The following is an 8,635-nucleotide window of genomic DNA, read 5'->3' on the forward strand; positions in this document are numbered from 1 at the left end:
TATAGGCAAAATATGTATAATTTTACTTTTTCAATTCATTTATTACCTTTTGATATGTGGCATAAACACAACCAGTAACCATGTTTTTTTTATATATATATCTGATTAGGCTACTTCAAAAGTAGGCAGGTGCATATTCATCCAAAATAGAATTCCAGCATCCTCAAAATGGCTTAACATTAACCAGATTTCCATTCAATCTTTTTATGTAAGTAAAGTAGCCTATATGAATTTGACCTTTCGGGTAGGATTCATGAGTTTCATATGGAGAATAATTTTGGTGGGGTGAATAATTTGAATTCAACAATCCCTACATCAATTTATATTATGAGCAATTCAAGGGATGGGAATATTACATCTACATTTTGACAAAGTCCTCTTTCTTACTTGATAGCCTAGGCAGCCGGTAGAGGGCGCTAGATCTGCACTATCATCTAGGTTTGATGTGCCCAGCTGGTAATACACTCGTGTCCCCCATGGACTGGCTCGTACATAAAGCATCATCACTTTCAGGCTGCAAAGGCATAATTTCCTTCCTAAACTAAATTGAATGGCGGGCTGACCCCACCAAAAAACAGGAAAAATATTTGTGAGGTCTTAATAAAACAACATTTTCCACCAACATTTTGGAGATTTTCTGACAATTTAGGATGTTGCACACCCTTGGCTTACTTGAGATGACTAATATTTGGATTGTGACATCATTTCTACAAACCAAATAATATCCTCAAAACTCTATGTCATTCCTTAGCATATTAATAATAGTCTAAATAAAGGCTTTCAGGATGTTGAAAAAAATTGTATTGCTATGGAGTTGTTTTAGATATTTTTTATTCTACACTGAACAAAAATATAAATGCAACATTCAACGATTTTAAGGAAATCAGTCAATTGAAATAAATGCATTAGGACCTAATCTATGGATCTCACTTGACTGGGAATACAGATATGCATCTGTTGGTCACAGACACCTTCAAATAAAAGGTAAGGGCGTGGATCAGAACACCAGTCAGTATGACAACCATTTGCCTCATGCAGCGCGATACATCTCCTTCGCATAGAGTTGATCCGGCTGATGATTGTGGCCTGTGAAATGTTGTCCTACTCTGTGCGAAGTTAGTGGATATTGGAGGGAACTGGAACACTCTGTAGTACACGCCGATCCAGAGCATCCCAAACATCCTCAACGAGTGACATGTCTGGTGAGTATGCAGGCCATGGAAGAACTGGGACCTTATTCAGTTTCCAGAAATGTTATACAGATCCTTGTGACATGGGGCTGTGCATTATCACTCTGAAACATGAGGTGATAGTGGCGGATGAATGGCATGACAATGGGCCTCAGGATCTCGTCATGGTATCTCTGTGGATTCAAATTGCCATCAACAAAATGCAATTGTGTTCGCTGTCCGTAGCTTATGCCTGCTCATACCGTAACCCCACTGACAACATGGTGCACTGTGTTCACAACGTTGACATCAGCAAACCGCTCACCCACATGACGTACAATTAAAACCGGGATTCATCAGTGAAGAGCATACTTCTCCAGCGTGCCATTGGCCATCGAAGGTGAGCATTTGCCCACTAAAGTCGGTCACGACGCCAAACTGTAGTCAGGTCAAGACCCTGGATCGCACGCAGATGAGATTCTCTGAGACGGTTTCTGACAGTTTGTGCAGAAATTGTTTGGTTGTGCAAAACCAGTTTCATCAGCTATCCGGGTGGTTGGTCTCACACGACCCCGCAAGTGAAGAAGCCGGTGGAGGTCCTGGGCTGGCGTGGTTACACGTGGTCTGCGGTTGTGAGGCCGGTTGAATGTACTGCCAAATTCTCTAAAACGATGTGGAGGCGGCTTATGGTAGAGAAATTAACATTCAATTATCTGGCAACAGCTCTGGTGGACATTGTGTTGTGTGACAACCCCATTTTAGAGTTGCCTTTTATTATCCCCAGCACAAGGTGTACCTGTGTAATGATCATGTTGTTTAATCAGCTCCTTGATATGCCACACCTGTCAAGTGGGTGGATTATCTTGGCTAAGGAGAAATGCTCACTAACAGGGATGTGTAAAGAAATACACTTTTTGTGCGTATAGAACATTTCTGGGATCTTTTAATTCAGCTCATGAAACATGGGACCAACACTTTACATGTTGCAATTATATTTTGTATGTACAGTGCATTCTGAAAATATTCAGACCCCTTGACTTTTTCCACATTTTGATACATTACAGCCTTATTCTAAAATGTAGGAAATAGTTTTTTTCCCTCAACAATCTACACACAATACCCCATAATGACAAAGCAAAAACAGTTATTTTGAAATTGTTGCAAATGTATTAAAAATAAAAAACTGATGTCACATTTATATAAGTATTCAAACCCTTTACTTGTTGAAGCACCTTTGGCAGTGAGTTACTCAATTCCTGTGTTGAAGCACCTCTGGCAGCTGTCACCACCATGCTTCACCGTAAGGATGGTGCCAGGTTTCCTCCAGACGTGACGCTTAGCATTGAGGCCAAAGAGTTCAATCTTGGTTTCATTAGACCAGAGAATCTTGCTTCTCATGGACTGAGTCCTTTAGGTGCCATTTGGCAAACTCCAAGCGGGCTGTCATGTGCCTTTTACTGAGGAGTGGCTTCCGTCTGACCACTATCATAAAAGGTCTGATTGGTGGAGTGCTGCAGAGATGGTTGCCCTGGAAGGTTCTCCCATCTCCACTAAGGAACTCTGGAGCTCTGTCAGAATGAATATCGGGTTCTTAGTCACTTCCCTGACCAAGGCTCTTCTCCCCCGATTGCTCAGTTTGGCCGGGTGGCCAGCTCTAGTAAGAGTCTTGGTGGTTCCAAACCTCTTCCATTTAAGAATGATGGAGGCCACTCTGTTCTTGGGGAACTTCAATGCTGCAGAAATGTTTTGGTACCCTTCCCCAGATCTATGCCTCGACACAATCCTGTCTCGGAGCTCTACGGACAAGTTCCTTTGACCTCATGGCTTAGTTTTTGTTCTGACATGCACTGTCAACTGTGGGACCTTATATAGACTGTTGTGTGCCTTTCCAAATCATGTCCAATTAATTGAATTTACCACAGGTGGACTCCAATCAAGTTATAGAAATATCTCAAGGATGAACAATGGAAACAGGATGCACCTGAGATCAATTTAGAGTCTCATAGCAAAGGGTTTGAATACTTATGTAAATAAGGTATATGTTTTTTTGTTTTGAATAAATTAACATTTTCTAAGAACCTGTTTTCGCTTTGTCATTATAGGGTATTGTGTGTAGATTGATGAGTATTTTTTAAATCCATTCTAGAATAAGCCTGTAACGTAACAACATGTGGAAAAAGGGAAGGGGTCTGAATGCACTGTAGGTAGTCGATTGAAATGGCTTACTATTCCTCGCCAGAAGAGGGTGTAATCCCCTTGTGGGATAAAAAGTACTTGACCTAGGCCAAGGAGGGTTGTGGAATCATTCATGTTCCAGACAGTCTTGAAGGTAGCTATTGAAGTGATATGTTTTTTAAGTTGAGCAGAGTTCAACTCCAATTCACCATTGACGTTAGAGGCGGCAGGTAGCCTAGCTGTTAAGTGAGTTGGGCCAGTAACCAAAATGGTCTCTGTTGAAGGTTGTGGATCTTCCAGAAGGACAACAACCCCAAACAACCATCAAAAGCAACTTGGAATGGTTGAAGAAACATTGGACTGTTCTGGAGTGGCCACCGAAGAGTCCAGACCTGAATCACATCCATAATCTATGGTGAGAGCTGAAAACAGCAGTTGGTGGAGGGCACCCCTCAAACATTGAAGAATTAGAGCAGTTTTCTGCTGAAGAGTAGGCCAAATTGGCAGTAGATAGGTGCAGCAAGGTCATTTATGACTACAATAAACATTTGTTGGCAGTTATCTTGGCCAAAGACTGTGCAACCAAGTACAAGTGCCAGGGTGACAATAATTTAGTCCATGCTATTTGTCTTTATTTTCTCAATTAAAATTCTAAACTTAAGTTTACAACAAAATAATTGTGCAGTGTTGAAAATCCAATAACAAGGTGTGGAGAAAAGTTTTATTTTTCAATTCAAATGTATTTATAAAGCCCTTTTTACATCAACAGATGTCACCAAGTGCTTATACAGAAACCCAGCCTAAAACCCCAAACAGCAAGCAATACAGATGTAGAAGCACGGTGGCTAGGAAAAACTCCCTAGAAAGGCAGGAGCCTCGGAAGAAACCTAGAGAGGAACCAGGCTCTGAAGGGTGGCCAGTCCTCTTCTGGCTGTGACGGGTGGAGATAAGAGTACATGGCCATTAAGGCCAGACTGTTCTTCAAGATGTTCAAACGTTCATAGATGACCAGCAGGGTCAAGTAATAATCACAGTGGTTGTAGAGGGTGACAGGAGTAAATGTCAGTTGGCTTTTCATAGCTGATCATTCAGAGATTGAGAGGTCGAGAGAGAGAGACGAAACAGCAGGTCCGGGACATGGTAACACGCCCGGTGAACAGGCTAGGGTTCCATAGCCGCAGGCAGAACAGTTGAAACTGGAGCTGCAGCTCAAACAGGTGGACTGTGGGCAGCCAGGAGTCATCAGGTCAGGTAGTCCTGAGGCATGGTCCTAGGGCTCAGGTCCTCCAGGAGGAGAGGGAGAATTAGAGGGAGCATACTTAAATTCACACAGGACACCAGAAAACACAGGATAATTACACCAGATATAACACACTGACCCTAGCCCCCCGGAACATATATTGCAGCATAGATACTGGAGGCTGAGATGGGTGGGTCGGGGGGCACTGTGGCCCTGTCCGACAATACCCCCGGACAGGACCAACCAGGCAGGATATAATCCCACATACCTTTCTAAAGCGCAGCCCCTACACCACTAGAGGGATATCAACAGACCACCAACTTAGTCACCTCCCTGACTGTGGCCAATTCCTCTCCCTCCATCTTCTTCGCTTGCCCCTCAAACCATTGCAGCCTGGGCAACCCACAAAGATCTCCTCCACCACACAAGCCCAAGGGTGTGCAAAACCGGACAGGAAGATTACGTCAGTGACTAAACCCCCTCAAGTGACGCCCCGCTCCTAGGGATGGCATGGAAGAGCACTAGTAAGCCTGGGACTCAGACCCCGTAATAGAGGCAGAGAATCCCAGTGGAGAGAGGGGAGCCGGCCAAGCAGAGACAGCAAGGGCGGTTTGTCTCTCCAGTGCCTTGCCGTTCACCTTCGCACCCCTGGGCCAGACGACACTCAATCATAGGAACTACTAAAGAGTCAGTAAAGGCTTAAAGGTTGAGACCGATTCTGCATCTCTCACATTAATCTCTCACATGAATAATGTTTACATATCTTGCATTAATCATCTCATATGTATATACTATATTCAATACTATTCTGCTGAATCTTAGTCTATGCCGCTCTGAAGTTGCTCGTCCGTATATTTATATATTCTTAATCCCATTACTTTACTTAGATTTGTGAGTATTGGGTATATGTTATGAAATGGTTAGATATTACTTGTTAGATATTACTGCACTGTCGGAGCTAGAAACACAAGCATTTCGCTACACCTGCAATAACATCTGCTAAATATGTGTAAGTGACCAATAAAATTTGATTTGGATAAGGCAGACCATTCCATAAAAATGTTGCTCTATAGGAGAAAGTCCTGCCTCTAGCTGTTTGCTTAGAAATTCTAGGGACAATAAGAAGGCTGCATCTTGTTATGTATGGCAGGACCAAATCGGTGAGATAGGGAGGAGCAAGTCCATGTAATGCTTTGTAGGTTAACAGTAAAACCTTGAAAACAGCCCTAGCCTTAACAGGAAGCCAGTATAGAGAGGCTAGCACTGGAGTAATCTGATCAAATGTTGGGGTTCTAGTCAAGATACTAGCAGCCATGTTTAGCACTAACTAAAGTTTATTTAGTGCTTTATCTGGGTAGCCGGAGAGTAGAGTATTGCAGTAGTCTAATCTAGAAGTGACAGAAGCATGGATTAGTTTTTCTGCATAATTTTTGGACAAAAAGTTTCTGATTTTACGAAGATATAAAAAAGCTGCCCTTGAAATATTCTTTTTTCAAAAGTGAGATCAGGGTCCATAGTAACGCCGAGGTCATTCAGTTTTATTTGAGACGACTGTACAACCATCAAGATTAATTGTCAGATCCAAAAGCAGATCTCTTTGTTTCTTGGGACCTAGAACTAGCATCTCTGTTTTGTCCGAGTTTAAAAGTAAAACAATTGCCACCATCCACTTCCTTATGTCCACTTCCAGGCTTACAGGGTAGGCAATTTTTGGGCTTCACCATGTTTCATCGAAATGCACAGCTGTGTATTGTCCGCCTAGCAGTGGAAGTTGTGTTTCCAAATGACATCACCTTGAGGGACACCGAAACTTACAATTGATTTGTCAGAGGACAAACCCTCCACAGAGACAAACTGATATCTTTCCGACAGATAAGATCTAAACCAGGCAAGAACTTGTCCGTGTAGACCAATTATGGTTTCCAATCTCCCCAAAATGATTTGGTGATTGATTATGTCAAAAGCGGCTAGGAGCACGAGGACAGATGCAGAGCCTTAGCCTGATGCCATTAAAAGGTAATTTACCACCTTCACGAGTGCACTCTCAGTACTATGATCCGGGCTAAAACCAGACTGAAGCATTTCTTATACATTATTTGTCTTCAGGAAGGCAGTAAGTTGTCGTGCAACAGCTTTTAACTTTTTTTTTTGTTAGGAATGGGAGATTCAATATAGGCCGATTCGTTTTTTACATTTTCCAGGTCAAGGTTTGGCTTTTTCAAGAGAGGCTTTATTACTGCCACTTTTAGTGAGTTTGGTACACATCTGGGGGATAGGGAGCCATTTATTATGTTCAACATAGGAGGGCCAAGCACAGGAAGTAGCTTTTTCAATAGTTTAGTTGGAATAGGGTCCAGTACGCAGCTGGAAGGTTTAGAGGCCTTGTCTATTTTCGTGAATGTGTCAAGAGATGCAGCATTAAAAAAAACTTGAGTGCCTCCATTGATCCTAGGTCCTGGTAGTTCTGTGCAGACTCAGGACAACTGAGCTTTGGAGAAATACGCAGATTCAAACAGGAGTCCGTAATTCGCTTTCTAATGATCGGTACTGTCTTTCCAAGCTAGTCGGAAGACTTCCAGTTTGGTGGAGCGCCATTTCCATTCCAATTTTCTGGAAGCTTGGTTCAGGGCTCTGGTATTTTCTGTATACCAGGGAGCTAATTTCTTGTGACAAATGTTTTATTTTATTTATTATTTTACCCAATTTCGTGGTATCCAAGTGGTAGTTACAGTCCTGTTCCATCGCTGCAAATCCCGTAAGGACTCTGGGGAGGCAAAGGTCGAGAGCCGTGCGTCCTCCGAAACACAACCCAGCCAAGCCGCACTGCTTCTTGACACAACACCCGCTTAACCCAGCCGCACCAATGTGTCGGAGGAAGCACCGTACACCTGGCGACCGTGTCAGCGTGCATTGCGCTTGGCCCGCCACAGGAGTCGCTAGTGTGCGATGGAACAGGAATATCCCTGCCGGCCAAACCCTCCCCTAACCTGGACGATGCTGGGCCAATTGTGCGCCGCCCCATGGGTCTCCCGGTCGGCTGTGACAGAGCCTGGACTCGAACCAGGTTCTCTAGTGGCACAGCTAGAACTGCGCCACTCGGGAGACCATTTTTTGTTTTTAGATGGCGACTCGAGGGCCATCGAGGGTATTACGCAAGGTTAAATTTAGATCCTCAGTTAGGTGGTTAACCGATTTATGTAATCCGACATCCTTGGGTAGGTGGAGGGAGTCTGGAAGGACATCTATGAATCTTTGGGTTGTCCGAGAATGTATAGCACGGATTTGGATAATCCTTGTTTGGGGTCTGAGCAGTTTATTTGTTGCGATTGCAAACATAATAAAATGGTGGTACGATAGTCCAGGATTATGAGGAAAAACATTTAGATCCACAGGACAAAACTAAATGACTGTGGCAATGCGTAGGTCCAGAGACATGTTGGACAAAACCCACTGAGTCGATGATGACTCCGAAAGCCTTTGAGTGTGTCTGTAGACTTTTCCATGTGAATATTGAAGTCACCAAAAATGTGACTATTGTCTGCCATGACTACAAGGTCTGATAGGAATTCAGGGAACTCCATGAGAAACACTGTATACAGCCCAGGAGGCCTGTAAACAGTAGCTATTATTTTCTGTCATAAATGTTAGCAACACCTCTGCCTTTGCGGGACATGGTCACTAGTGTAACCAGGAGGAGAGCCCTCATTTAACACAGTAAATTCATCAGGTTTAAGCATGTTTCAGTCAGGTCAATCACATCAAGGCTTTGATCAGTGATTAGTTCATTGACTATGACTGCCTTGGAAGTGAGATCTATGTTAGTTTTGCCCAACCTAGATCGAGGCACAGACACAGTCTCAATGGGGATAGCTGAGCTGACTACACAGACTGTGCAAGTGGTTGACTCCACTAAGCTGGCAGGCTGGCAAACAGGCTGCTGTCTGGCCTGCACCCTATCTCATTGTGGAGCTAGAGGAGTTAGAGCCGATTATCAACTTCCTCACTATACACTATGAAGCCACAATTAAAGACAATTTCATTTCCCAAATTG

This window comes from Salmo trutta, chromosome 38 (assembly GCF_901001165.1).
Source record: "Salmo trutta chromosome 38, fSalTru1.1, whole genome shotgun sequence".
Classification (NCBI taxonomy): Eukaryota; Metazoa; Chordata; class Actinopteri; order Salmoniformes; family Salmonidae; genus Salmo; species Salmo trutta.